Source organism: Crinia signifera, chromosome 2, assembly GCF_055691185.1.
Source record: "Crinia signifera chromosome 2, ASM5569118v1, whole genome shotgun sequence".
NCBI classification, from domain to species: domain Eukaryota; kingdom Metazoa; phylum Chordata; class Amphibia; order Anura; family Myobatrachidae; genus Crinia; species Crinia signifera.
Window position 1 is genome coordinate 71,610,197 of NC_139218.1, and position 14,940 is coordinate 71,625,136.

The window sequence follows — 14,940 nt, forward strand, 5'->3', positions numbered from 1 at the left end:
CCAAAGCATTCAGCCCTACCAATCAGTCAGCCTGGCCAGGGGCCCTGGGGGAGTGGGGACCCCCCCAATAAAGGGGTACCCCCCCTCCAGGACTTACCTGACCAGGCTGAAGCCTGGTGCTGTCCTCTGTGGCCCTGTGCGGTGGCCACCGGGCTGATCTTGGTGTAAAAAATAGAACAATAAACTATTGTTTTAAACTGTGGAACTATGAGTCCCAGCAAGCCTCCCCTGCAAGCTGGGACTTGGTGAACCACAAGTCCCAGCCTGCGGGGCATTAAAGGGCCCGCTGGGTCTTGTAGTTCCACAGTAAAAAAATTAGTTAAATAATTACACACTGACACCTGAAAAATAAAAGTTTAATACATACATTACACACACACTGATACTTACCTATCTTGATCCCGTAGGTAGGTCCCAGAGTCTTGATCCGGTGCCTTGTCCTGGTTCCGGATCATGTCGTCTTTCTTCACCATGTCGATCTACATGTCGGCGTTGGTGTCAGGTCCGGGTCCGAAGAAATCCATGGTGGACCTGTGGAAGGAAATCCAACTCACCCAGGTGCTCCATGGAAGTTCTTCTGGCTTGGTCCGACGTTGTCCAGGGCTTCTTCCTTCTTCTTCCATCTTCTTGCTTCTTTTTCAAGCTGCCGGTGACTCCAGCAAAGCTCCCCGACTGTCAGAGCCGCAGAGATCCTTCCTCCTCGGCGTCTGTACTAAGAATGAATTCTGGCCAATCAGGAGCCGACTTTCCTGGCTCCTGATTGGCCGCTAGGCGGCTTCTGATTGGCCAGAATTCATTCTTAGTACAGACGCCGAGGAGGAAGGATCTCTGCCGCTCTGACAGTCGGGGAGCTTTGCTGGAGTCACCGGCAGCTTGCGATACAATAGGTCAAACAGCATGCAGGTCAAACTAAGGACCTACAGATGGAGCCGGTCTCGTCTAAGCGGCTCCTGGCACGCCATTCAGTGGGACTCAGATTGAATGAGGTGTGTTTGGATGTGAGACACTCATGCGCCCCATTCACGGCAGTGAACACGCCAGCATGTGAGATGCTCACGTGTCCCTGTCCCAGCGAACGGCTGTAATTCATGTTCGCATGCAATGGACAATTGTCACGCAATGGAGAAATTATTGGCAGACCGCGCATGTGCTGTGATCGCTAATGAGTGTGCGCAAAGGTGCCAATGCACTGTGCAGCCCCCTACTGGAATTATGCCTTGGCCTGGATCAGTAAATCATCAGTGTAGGTTCAACCCTTTTGCCTTGGCCCACATCATTATGTCATCAGTGTAGGTTGTACCCCTTTGCCATGGCCTGGATCAATATGTCCTCAATGTAGGTTCTTCCCCTTTGTCATGGCCTGGATCAATATGTTATCAGTGTAGGTTCTTCCCCTTTGCCATGGCCTGGATCAATATGTCATCAATGTAGGTTCTACCCCGTTTAATTGTAAAACACACTGTACCCTCAGAAATTGCTGATACCGTATATCCTGCTAATATGGTACACAGCCTGGCAGCCATTGATGATGAAATTAAATTGATAATGAAATTTATACCACACACTGTCATACATGGTAATCATCATCATCAATGGCTGCCAGGCTGTGTGCGGTATAGCCAATGATAATGTGACATTCAGGCAACTATTAGTGTCAGTATTACAAGAGGATATAGTGACAGTCTGTGCAGATTTTTTCCCCTAGACTAGAGATAGGTATACCTTCACTGGAGCCTATGACCAGGCAAAGAAACAGCACCGCAGCAGCAGCACAGACTGTACGCTGCCGAGATGGCGCAGCAACTAATCCACTCTACTTAAGAAGTGGGCGGACTTGGAGGCGGGGCACAAGGGCCTGATACACTGCACTGCATCAGGTCAGTGCCAGATTAAGGTCTAAATGGGCCTGGAGCTGAAAATTATCAAGGGCCTATTATGCGCAATAATAAGGGTAGTGGCCAGCACCTAATAATGTGGGGGGCGTGGCCAGTGTTCTGGTTGGGTAGTCTGGTTATGGGTGCGCCAGGAGCCGCTCAGACGAGAGCGGCTCCATCTGTAGGTCCTTACTTTGCCACATGGATTGAGCCAAAATACACTCGCCACGCTGCAAAATACCACGCCGCGCTGCAGGCGTTTACCCGATGTCGGGATCCCGACTGTCAAAGCGCCGACAGCCGGGTGCCTATTTTCCCTCGTGGGGGTCCACGACCCCCATAGAGGGAGAATAGAATAGGTGGCTCGCGTAGCGAGCCACCGTGCCTGCAGCGTGGCGAGTGCAGTGAGTCCGAAAGGGGCTTTTTTGCGCTCGCCATGCTGTCTGACTCCGGGCAGTCGGGATCCCGATGTCGGGATAATGACTGTACGGATCCCGACTGTCGGAGTCCCGTACCACACCCGCACGCCTAAGGCGCGCATTAAAAATTTACACCATAATACCCATTACATGTTAAGCCACAATATACATTATGTATTATGCCAAACACCATAATGACAATTAAAAATAATGCTACAAGTGCTGCTTACCTACGTGCTCATTGCCAGGGGTTCCATGCTCGTTGCCATGTTGGATTACATGCCCATTGCCAAGGGGGAATACATGCTCGCAGTAACTGGGGGACAGCTGCCGCCGGGTAGAAGTGATGGCCATTGACAGCTGGGCAAAGAGCGGGGGGCTACCCGGCTGTATTAAGAGCACTGCAGGTCCTGGCTATTTGAAATAATACCCCTTTCACACCAGAAAATGCCGGGACTTACCTGGGAATATGATCCCAGGAACATGCAGGGACATTACCGGGCTGGCCCCTTTTACACCAGCCTAGTCCCTGCATTTTCTGATGTGAAGAGGAGGGAAGACCACCCCCCCCCCCCTTTAACAGGCTATATCGTTTAACCAGCTATATCTTCAGAACCAACTGATCCATTTAAATGAGACCAGTATCATATTGAACAACTTTTAAGTGGGATTCAAATGATTTTGGTCCCATGAAACTGGGCCATTTGGTTCCAGAGCATTCTGCCCTCAAAGAACAGCCATGAAATAATATTTCAGAAATAAAAAAATCAGTTTACCCACAATATCCCTGGAATCAATTAACCCAGCCTGGTATCAGATTGAAGGTCCATCGATTTGGGTTCGAATGAGATCAACCACGTGCTTCTGTGATGTCAGGGGGGGAACTGGCAGCCATCGGAACCAGGTGGAGGTCGGAATTAACGGGTCACATGTTATCCTATGGGGAAAACTTTCCAGCTTTGCCCGGTAGTATCTCTGGTTCCCGGGGCACTAGCAACACAGGGCTTATAGTGTGCCTGGAATGGCATCCTGCTGCAAGAAGAGTTTTAAAAGACACTCTGGGAATATGCCTGGCAGCCTGTAGAGCCTGCAGGAATGTCCTTGGCTCTCTCCCAGAAGTGCTCTGCTTTAGAGATGGGCAGATCTTTTTGGATGGATCCCATAAAAGAGTGAGTGAGCCGCCGATGCCAAAAAGGTGACCCGTCATTCTTTTACTTTCAGTTTCGTTTTTCAATACAATGCATTTGCCTGAGCTCAGCACTGCCACCTGTGGCAGCTGAGATGTACTAAAAGAAAGAATAACAAGGCTGCTGCTGCTGCTAGGGATGGCCATCGGCGCAGACGCCATCGATGGATGCCATCGATGGTGATTCTGCACCCAGACATTGATCAGTGTTTTACTCGGTCATGTATGTTCTTGTCATGTATGTTCTTATTTGTTCAGCTCAATGTTTAAAAAAAAAAAAGTTTAAAAAAAATGGCAATAAATGATTGTAAAACAAATTATGCTTCTTTATTATCAAATTAGCCCTTTTTTCAAAGCGAGACAAGGACCCGTCTAAAAGATCTGGTTCTTTTCACGAGGTGATCTGCTGGATCCCGGCTCGTCTTAGTGACCCGTTTTGCCCATCTCTACTCTGCTTCCTGGTGCTGGAGGCCCTGTCCCCTCAATGTGACATCACGACATCACATGTTCTGGAGGCAGGTCTGGCAAAGTTAAAGAACCATAGACTTTTATTTATCATGGTTCATGAACTTGTATCACTGTACATCCGAACTATTGAAATCATTTCTCCCACTCAAAACAAACAAATGCTAAATTGTTACTTGGGACACACATCTCCCATATTTCAGAAACTGAAATATTCTACCAATCAGTGGGGCAGATGTATTAATCCTGGTGAAAGATAAAGTGGGGATACAGTGGAAGGTGATAACGCACCAGACAATCAGCTATGTTTTGAAAATTACATTTAGGATTTGATTGACTGGTGCATTATCACCTTCCACTTTATCTCCACTTGATCTCTTCACCAGGCCTAATACATCTGCTCCATTAACAGCTCATGTGATACCCTGCAGTTTGCAATTGTTCAACCATTTGTGACAATATACAGATGGAGCGGGTCTCGTTCAGGCAGAGGCTGGTGGTGGATTCGCCATCCCCCAGCCCCTGCCAGCAACTGGAGCTGCCTCCGGGTCCCCGCCGTCCCCCAACGCCGTCCCCCACCTCCCTGCTCCCCCCCTAACCCAGCCCATCTCCCTGAAGCGGAAACACATTTAATAATGAAAACTTTCTAAATCTGTAAAAAGATTTGTGCTTTGTTTAATGAAACTTGTATGTAATTTTCATATCATCAATTAAAACACAGAGAATATTGACGAATGTAACCAACCTCTATGATTCTGTTAATGCAAGAAATAATACTCAAAGAAACTGCGACTTGAAATCTGACAGATTGTGTGTGTAAAAGCTATTCTATTTCTACTTTCTGCTATTTCAAACAACGCAGTAATGGGCCCCATACATCAGCAATCACAATTTATGGATTTCCAGATACAGAGATTTTTTGGCCAGATAAATGGATTTTACAATCTATCTGACTTTGCCCACACATTACAGATTTATTTCAGTGATCGGCAGATTTTTCCATCTAAAGATTGCATCTTCATATCTGGAAATTGCCCAATCGATTGTCATTTCAGCTGTTCATAATGTAAATAGATGAAGAAGACGAATTGGGAATGCCCACACATATAAAAAAAGATCTGCAGATAATACCAGATTATTAAACATGTTTAAAAACCCGATTAAGCAATTGATTGGCGATTTTGATTGGTATTGCCAAAAGGGGAGCCCACACATCTAAAATTAATTGTGGCAATCATCTCCATATCTGAAAATTGTCACTATTAATTGCTGATGTATGGGGCCCTTAAGGGAGAAAGCACCTACATTTGTGGGATCTTGTAGTGACTGTGTGTATAGGGGCATACTGCTGTGTGCTGTACTCTGTGGTATTGACTGTGCTCTGTATAGAGTGACTGTGTATATAGGGGCACACTGCTATGTGCTGTGCTGTACTCTGTGGTATTGGCTGTGCTCTGTATATAGTGACTGTATATTAAGGGGCATGCTGCTGTGTACTGTGCTGTACTTTCGAAGTGGTTGTGCTCTGTATATAGTGACTGTGTATATAGGGGCACACTGCTGTGTACTGTGCGGTACAGTCAGTAGCGTAACTATAAATTTTGCTCCCCCCTGCCAAAAAGTTTGTGCCCCCCCCCCCCCCGGCTCCTCTCCAGCGTGTTTCCCCAGTGTGTGACATGATGACGTCACAGGCATAACGGAGAAGCTGAAGCAGGATAGAGGATGAGAAACCAGCAGACACTGCTGATTCCCTTGTCTCCGACAGATCCCAGGCCGCCCCAGTACGCCCATCTGCCCGCCCATCCTGTACACAGTAGCCAATAGCCGGCTCTGTGTACAGTCAATTGAATCAGTGGGGGGGGGGGGGGGGGGATTTGTCATCTCTGCCATGGCCACACCTGCGCTGCGGCTGACTCGCCTCAGGTGTTCAGCCAGTGGGCAGTGGCAGGCAGCAGTATGTCAGTGCATTCAGCTGGTGCTGGCGCCCACATAGTGGCTTGCTCCCCCAAGCAGTAGCTGGGGCTGCCTTACAGTAGTTACGCCACTGTCTCTAGCCCCCGGGGAACCGGAGATATCACCTGGCAAACCTGTAACGTTTTTTCCCCATAGGATAATATGGGACCCGTCAATTCCGACCCCCACCCGGTTCTGACGGCTGCCAGTTCCCGCCCTGGCATCACAGAAGCTTGTGGTTGATTTCATTCATTTCCAGATCGCTGGGCCTTCAATATGATATCAGGCTGGTCCAAATCGGTAAATAGGTCAATCGGTCCCAGAGATATTGCGTGTAAACTGATTTTTTTATTTTTGAAATGTAATTTCATGGCTGTTCATGTTCTTTGAAGGCAGATTACTCTGGAACCAAACGTTCCAGTTTCACTAGACCAAAACCATTCAAAGCCCACTCAAAAGTTCTTCAATATAATACTTGTCTCATGTAAATGGGTCAGTTGGTTCCGAAGATATAGCCGGTTAAATAAGATAACTGGTTAAAGGTAGGAGGGGTGGTTTTCTCTCCCCCTCACACCAGAAAATGTAGGGACTAGGCTGGTGTTAAAGGGGCCAACCTGGGAATGCATTTTCTGGTGTGAAAGGGGTATTATTTCAAATAGCCGGGACCTGCAGTGCTCTGAATACAGCCAGGCTCTGCCACTGGCAGTGGCTATCACTTCTGCCTGGCGGCGGCTGTCCCCCATTTACCACGAGCATGTATTCCCCCTTGGCAATGAGCATGTAATCCCACATGGCAACGAGCATGGAACCTCTGGCAATGAGCATGGAACCCTTGGCAATGAGCATGTAGAGAAGCAGCACTTAAGTAGCATCATTTTTAATAGGCATTATGGTGTTTGGCATAACACATAATGGACATAATGGCGTGTAACTTAATGTGTAATGGACATTATGGTGTAAATGTTTAATGCGAGCCTTTGGTGGACAATGTCCCTGTTTATGAAGTGTATTGTGAATTTTGGCTTAATCTGTGTGGCATTATGTGAATTCTGGCTCAATCCATGTGGCATTATGTAAATTTTGGCTCAATCCATGTGGCATTATGTAAATTTTGGCTCAATCCATGTGGCATTATGGGAATTTTGGCTCAATCCGTGTACCATTATGTGAATTTTTTCCCAATCCGTGTGGCATTATTATGTAAATTTTGGCTCAATCCGTGTGGCATTATGTGAATTTTGGCTCAATCCATGTGGCATTATGTGAATTTTGGCTCAATCCGTATGGCATTTTATGCATTTGGCTCAATCCGTGTGGCATTATGTGAATTTTGACACAATTAATTTGGAATTATGTGAAATTTGGCTCAATCCGTGTGTGTTATTATGTAAATTTTGTCTCAATCCATGTGGCATTATGTGAATTTTGACACAATCCATGTGGCATTATGTGAAATTTGGCTCAATCCGTGTGTGTTACTATGTAAATTTTGACTCAATCCATGTGGCATTATTTGAATTTTGGCTCAATCCATGTGGCATTATGTCAATTTTGGCTCAATCCGTGTGGCATCATGTGTAAGGGGCAAGTATAATGGGGTCTAGTATTTTGTTGCATAATGTGTAGAAGTTGTATATGGTGTTGACACGCCCCCTGTTGAGTGGCCACACACCCTTTTCCGGAGCGCGCCTTTGGCGCGCGCACAACGACATCCTTCACTTGTCGCCATGGTGGGCCTGCGTACTTTAAATGCCAGGGCCTATTTTTAATTCCATTCCCACCCTCTCCTGCCTCTCTCTTAGCATGTACACTGGCACCACTAACACCGCCCCTCCCCCACCCAAACCCTTTTTTATCATGGTGCCCCCCCTGTCATTTTATCCTGGATCCGCCCCTGGAGCCACCTGCTGGGAGCTTCCTGGGTGGCAGGAACACATACCATATATTGTAGTCTGTCCTTCTGCATAGGACATTATCAAGCCTGCCACCACGTCACTTTTAACTTCAGACAGTACAGATTAGACACAGCACTCCCTGGTCCCCTCCCCCCCCCCTTTGCGCACCCCACCTTGGCATGATGGGCAGTCCGGTCCGATGATCAACTGGGACGATTTTTTCCTTACTAGAATCATGAAGCAACTAGTACTGATCCTGCGCTGGAAGCGATGAGCGGCCGGGCAGGTGCTAACTTAGAATGCAGAGTGGACTGGAATCTGGACACCCAGCAGGGGCATCTGCTTCACCCCCTGATGCAGTGTGACCTCCACTCTCGAATGGCTGGCTGATAAACTGGAGATAAAGCGGTGAAAAGGTAAAAGGAGATAAAGCAACTTCCAACTGTCTTTTCCAAACACAGCTGATTGGCTGGTGCTTTATTTCCTTTTACCTTTTCTCTGCTTTATCTCCAGTTTATCTCTTCTCCAAGCTTAATAAATCTGCCCCTTAGTTACCATGGTGCCAGACTGCTTCTTCTTGTGCTAGGGATCTTTTACATTGACAGGCAGACCCTGGCCCTGCTGATGGGTTCTGCCGTGTCTGTGGTGTTATTCAGGAGGACCCGCGTGTGTACTAAGGATCCATGATGAACCAGGATTTTTACCCTAAATAGATGCACAAAAGCACAATGTTTAATGGGCATGCAATATGGTGTGTGCCACCATGCGTAGTGGACATAACAAATTGTGTAGCCTTATATGTAATGGGCATAATGGTGTGTTCCATAATGTGTAATGGGCATAATGGTGTGTTCCATAATGTGTAATGGGCATAATGGTGTGTTCCATAATGTGTAATGGGCATAATGGTGTGTTCCATAATGTGTAATGGGCATAATGGTGTGTTCGATAATGTGTAATGGGCATAATGATGTGTTCCATACTGGGTAATGGGCATAATGGTGTGTTCCATAATGTGTAATGGGCATAATGGTGTGTTCCATAATGTGTAATGGGCATAATGGTGTGTTCCATAATGTGTAATGGCATAATGATGTGTTCCATACTGTGTAATGGGCATAATGGTGTGTTCCATAATGTGTAATGGGCATTAAGGTGTGTTCCATAATGTGTAATGGGCATAATGGTGTGTTCCATAATGTGTAATGGGCATAATGGTGTGTTCCATACTGTGTAATGGGCATAATGGTGTGTTCCATAATGTGTAATGGGCATTAGGTGTGTTCCATAATGTGTAATGCCTCCTTTCCATGAGGCCATGTTCCCTTGTCGCAGGGCAGCTTTGCCATGCAAGGGTCCCGGCTACTACAGGTGGGCCTGTGTGCTTAAAATGCCCAGGCCAATTTCTGGTCCCAGTCCAGCCCTGATAGTATGATTGGCTTGCTATTTTTATTAACTTCTTAATATATTCACCTCCAGGCTCCACACATGACTACCAGCAGTCCATAGGGCAGTGCAAGGGCGGCCCGGGGCAGCTGCACGCCACTATGCTGCCTGAGCCTGTGTCACTGTTCAGCAGCAACGCCTCTCTCCAGAGTCCAGTGAGTCTCCAGGCAGGTGCCACTCGTGACTCGAGTCTGAGACAGGCCAGCATACAGTGCCAGCTCCTCGTCTCTGTCTCGCGTGGCGGGGGCTTCCTGCTGGAGTGAACTCGGAACTGCCGCACTCCGTCCACCCTGCCATGGCACTTTGTATTACAGTATGTGAGGGCAGCGGGTGGGCTGCATATAATAACCGTGGCCTGCCGATATTGAAGGAGGGGGCGGGAGAAAGGTAGGCCGTGGCTCAGCGGCACTGCCACTGTCTGTGTCTCTGCAACTAATAGTGTCACTGCCACTGATAGAGCTGCCCAGGGCCCTACCCTCTTTCAGAGTGGCGGGGCCCGGGACAGTTGTCCCCATAGCACCCCCCTGTCGGCAGCCCTGGATGTGCAGCAGGTCTGACCTCGTATCGAATCGGAATTGGATGAAAAGACAATGGGCGCCTTTAGTGTCCGTGTTGTGTGTTGGTCCTGCTCTGGCCAACATGGGGTGAAAGACGTATAAACCAGCCTCGAAAGAAGATAATAATTATAGTTCCAGCAAAACATATCGGAGTCATTAACCAATTGGCATTTATCATTGGGGGGAAAAAAACACATAAATACACATTTATAACATGAACACTTATTAGTATTTATTTGTGTTTATCCTGATTTATTTTAGCATGTTACATTTATTATATATGTTTAGTGTAGACCATTTTTCTTAAAATTGTAAAACATTTATTAAAACGGATTTAAAGTCCCTGCAGCCGATCCCCGATGACTGCAATTGATTAGTTTGTAGTTCAGCATAGGAGAGGAATTCAGCTTTCATAGGGTTCAGTGTGTGTTTAGGATGGGTTTCAGAAATCTGAGAACGTCATGAAAACAACCTATACAATTACATAACAAAAACAATTATCGTGAATACACACAGGTATTATGTATTAGGAAGAAATGCAGGTGTGTTTTATTATGTTTAGTCTCATAGCTGAGGCCTATTCCATGTAAAGTAACTCATTGACCAGCATTCTTGAATAGTTATTGCCACATGAGCTATCACTCTAACTAGTGTATACATATATTGCTATTGCATCACATAGTATAGACAGAGCAGAGCGATGGTAATAACAATGGCAGTTCCTAGAATGCTGTGTGGGCCATGAGGACAGAGGCGGAGTTAGGAGTGGAGGCTGCAGGTTATATGTGGTGCGGGGGTGGAGGGTGTGAGCTTGGTGAATAACAAGTAATGAATCATGCTGACATCAGGCAGGTAACCCACAGAGGCTGCTCCCATCTCTCTCCCTTGTCAAATACATCTCACATGGTGGAGCACAGGAAGTTCTTCCTCTATTACATAAGTCACATTAAAGCTGGGTACACTCCAGTACAACTTGTCATTTAAACGATTTTAGATCCAATTACCCTTTAGCCCAGAACATACAATACGATAGTGAGTGCACACACTGTCCAATATTACATTTACAGATCATAGCTGCCTATCCTCCTGCATTCTGCAGGAGACTCCCTGAAATAAGAGCAATCTCCCTCTCTCCCTCATTAGTCTAGCAATCTCCCTCATGTCACCTAGCCCACATTACACTGTTACATTTTTTGGGGAAAAAAGGAATGAGAGATAGATACATTTACATTGCATCATCAGCAGCATTTCCCAGTACTTTAGTAACTGCTTTGGGCTCATCTACATTTGTATATAAGTAATGTTTAAAGATTCCTCTCAGATGTAGCAGTACACACCCACGCTTCTAGGTGCCACGTTCACAATCTATTTTCACAATCTCTCCATATATGGAACTAGACACGCCCTTTGGTTGGGGCATGACACCCCCCCTCAATATGGCGCTTTGCAAATTATAATTACCAATTATAATCTCCCTGAAACTAGTTTTCAAAAGTAGGCAAGTATGATACAGAGTCATAATGGTGGCAGCTCTAGCAGTGGCAGTAAATGTAAGACACTAAAGACACAGGTACAGTATAATGTGAACTGTATACACTGTACAAGATATTATACAGAACATGCCACTGAGCGGAGGGATCTCCAGCACAATGTAATAATGATTACTGACCGGGGGTGAAGGGCAGAATAATGAACAGATGGACCGGGTGTCGCATCCAACAAATATATCAAATGATGGGGGGGGGGGTTCTAGATCATACTAATTTAGTTATTTACACTAACTGACAGGATGACGAGTACAGGAGCATTACAGACATGCAAGGGGAGCACAAAAATATTGGGTGTGGTACAGGGGTCCGACAGTCGGGATCCCGACAGTCATTAGCCTGACGTCGGGATCCCGACTGGCCGGACCCAGACAGCATGGTGAGCGCAACTAAGCCCCTTGCGGGCTCGCTATGCTCGCCATGCTGCGGGCACGCTATGCTCGCCATGCTGCGGGCACGGTGGCTTGCTACGCGACCCACCTATTTTATTCTCCCTCTATGGGGGTCGTTAACCCCCACGAGGGAAAATAGCGGGTGGCCGTCGGGAACCCGGCTGTTGGTGTTTTGACTGTCAGGATCCCGACATCGGATAAATGCCTGTCGGGATCCCGCCTGTCAGGACCCCGTCCGTCACCCAAAAATATTTGGGGGAGGGACAGATAGTCATAGAAGATGCTCTCCTTACCATTAGCAGTGTGTGTGTGTGCGTGTGTGTGTGTGCGCCTCCGTGCATGGTGTTCAACAGTGTCCTGTTTATGCTGTTGCCCCTGTGTCACACTGCAGAGGTCATGGTGATCCATGCACTGGCATTAGGCAGCACAGCTGGAGTGTTTGTGTAAGCATGTTCCTGGCAATTCACTTCCCTTCATACATGTGGTGGGTGTGGGGGCCATGAAGGTGAAATCTTTTTAATATTAATGTGATTGTTTATGATATCCATTTAGTCTATTATCACTGCCCCAGGGAGACAGTACCACAGTGCTGCTCTGAAACCTCTTTAATGACAGACAGTAATGTATTCCTTGTCCCAAGGGAAATACTCAGGGAGAGGACCATTAGTGCAGGCAGAAGATGACCACATAGACCGGCCAATGAGCACATCTGGGTTCTTCTTCTGATCATATTTTCCCCGGCATTTGAAAATGATTTGATTGGTCAATTACATCAGATTATTATTGGGCATTATGGTGGATTTGGTACCAAACACAAAGATATTGCAGCATGTGGTCAGTAATACACCACAATAGAAATCCGACTTGTCCTGTGTAGCAGTCGCCTAAATCATATTAATTACAGACTACAGCCACAGATACCACTTCTTGTAAGAATGATACTCTCTTAATTCCAAAATCCAATTATTGAATTTGCCATAACCATCTGCTGCCTGCCTTGGTAGTGAATTCTTTATATCTATCTGTCTATCCATATATCTTAATATCTATCTATCTTACTATGAAAGACCTTTACACAAGAGAGTGGAAACATGACATACATGTGGGGCAGCAATGACCGAGATGTTAAAATGGTACAGACGCATATTTCTCAGGGTTGCTAATGATTATTTAATGTAAATTGTATATAGTCTGTAAAAAAAATGTGAGGATATATTCATTCACCAACAACAATATAATATATTCACAACGGTGGCTATCTTGGCATTGCATATTCATGACTTTGTTAAATGAATCCCGAGAGGAAGCAAAAAATTACTGGACCCCTATATCCTCTGGGGCCCAGCTAAAACTCACATAAAGCTGCATAGGCACTGGAATGGCATGGCGTGGGGGCAGACTGCCCAAAAAATGAGACAGATTGGGTGATATGTCTGCTAATAGGATGTGACCAGTCTCTCTATCTCATATATTGCATTAGGTCTCAGTGGCTTTTATACTGTATTGTAAATGTACTTGTTTAGTGTTTTTCCAGTCTCAGTTGTCATTGTATAGGTTGAATGTAGAATGATTGATTCCAGATTTACTTGGTTATTTTTGCACAACGAGCACAGGTTCGGATTTGTTGGGATCCATCTTATTGGCTATCCAAACACATGACAGCAGATTGTCAGTAAGCAGCCATTTTGAGATGTGAATAAATCTGCACCCACTCATCTCTACTCAGGGCTGGTGTAAGGTGCCTCAGCACCCTAGGCAACACTTCAGCTTCAACCTGATTCTCCCCCCCCCCCCCACAACCCCACACTGCCACCAATACCCACTTTCCAAGTGCGAACGTGGCATCTTAGAAGTTCCACAGTTGCCTCCTGCAATAAGTACAATTATGTCCTCATAGACAACCTAAAGGCCCCCATACACCGAACAACATTGGACCCGAACACACAATCTCAACTGGTCGTGTGACGGATTGTGAGCACATCGTGTGTATACCACAATGCACGATCCCATGGGTCATGAGGTGGGCCCTCAGATCAGATGTGCTGCACGCAGGGGCGGGCTGGGCCAGGGGGCAGGGTGCCATCTGCCCCCCAGGCCGCTCTGACAGGTGTGCTGCGGACAGCGCCGCCGCGGCCGTGTACGAGGCCGCATTGCCGTTTTTTTTTTTCACTGACGGCGGCCATGTTCCTGTGGTTTTTTAAATGATGGCTGCGGCCACAGGAACATGGCCGCCGGCCTCCACGGCTACGTGGAGGAGGGCTCCGGCCGGCAGCCTGTTCCATCTTATCATCGGCGGCAGTGGCAGTCGGCAGACGCTGGGTGCGGTGGGGACGTCATGACGTTGACGCCTCCCACCCACGCGTCTGCACTCAGAGACTGGAGGAAGGCTGGGGCCGCCCGAAGAACAACTCGTGGGGGACGCTTCAGGACAGAGGCCGCAGAGAGGGGAAATTTGTGGAGCCGCAGCAGGACAGGAGGAGCCTGGTCGAGGATAAAACACAGCAGTAGTAAGTTAACATCTAAAACGACATATCTGCTGTGCTGTTTCATGTATATTAATAATAATGCAATGACACCACAGGCTGCTCCACCTGTATAATCATTTGTGTCATGGCATTACTATTAATAATAGTAATGCCATGTCACAAATGATTATACAGGGGGAGCAGCCTGTGGTGTCATGGCATTACTTTTATATTATACAGGGGGAGCAGCCTGTGGTGTCATTATTGTACAGGGGGAGCAGCCTGTGGTGTCATGGCATTATGCCATGACACCACAGGCTGCTCCCTCTGTATAATAATAATGCAATGACGCCACAGGCTGCTCCCCCTGTATAATAATTTGTGTCATGGCATTACTATTATTATATTATACAGCGGGAGCAGCCTGTGGTGTCATTGCATTATTATTATATAGCGGGAGCAGCCTGTGGTGTCATTGCATTATTATTATACAGCGGGAGCAGCATGTGGTGTCATTGCATTATTATTATACAGAGGGAGCAGCCAGTGGTGTCATGGCGTTACTTTTATATTATACAGGGGGAGCAACCTGTGGTGTCATAATTATTATTGTACAGGGGGAGCAGCCTGTGGTGTCATGGCATTATGCCATGACACCACAGGCTGCTCCCTCTGCATAATAATAATATCATGACACCACAGGCTGCTCCCCCTGTATAATATAAAAGTAATGCCATGACA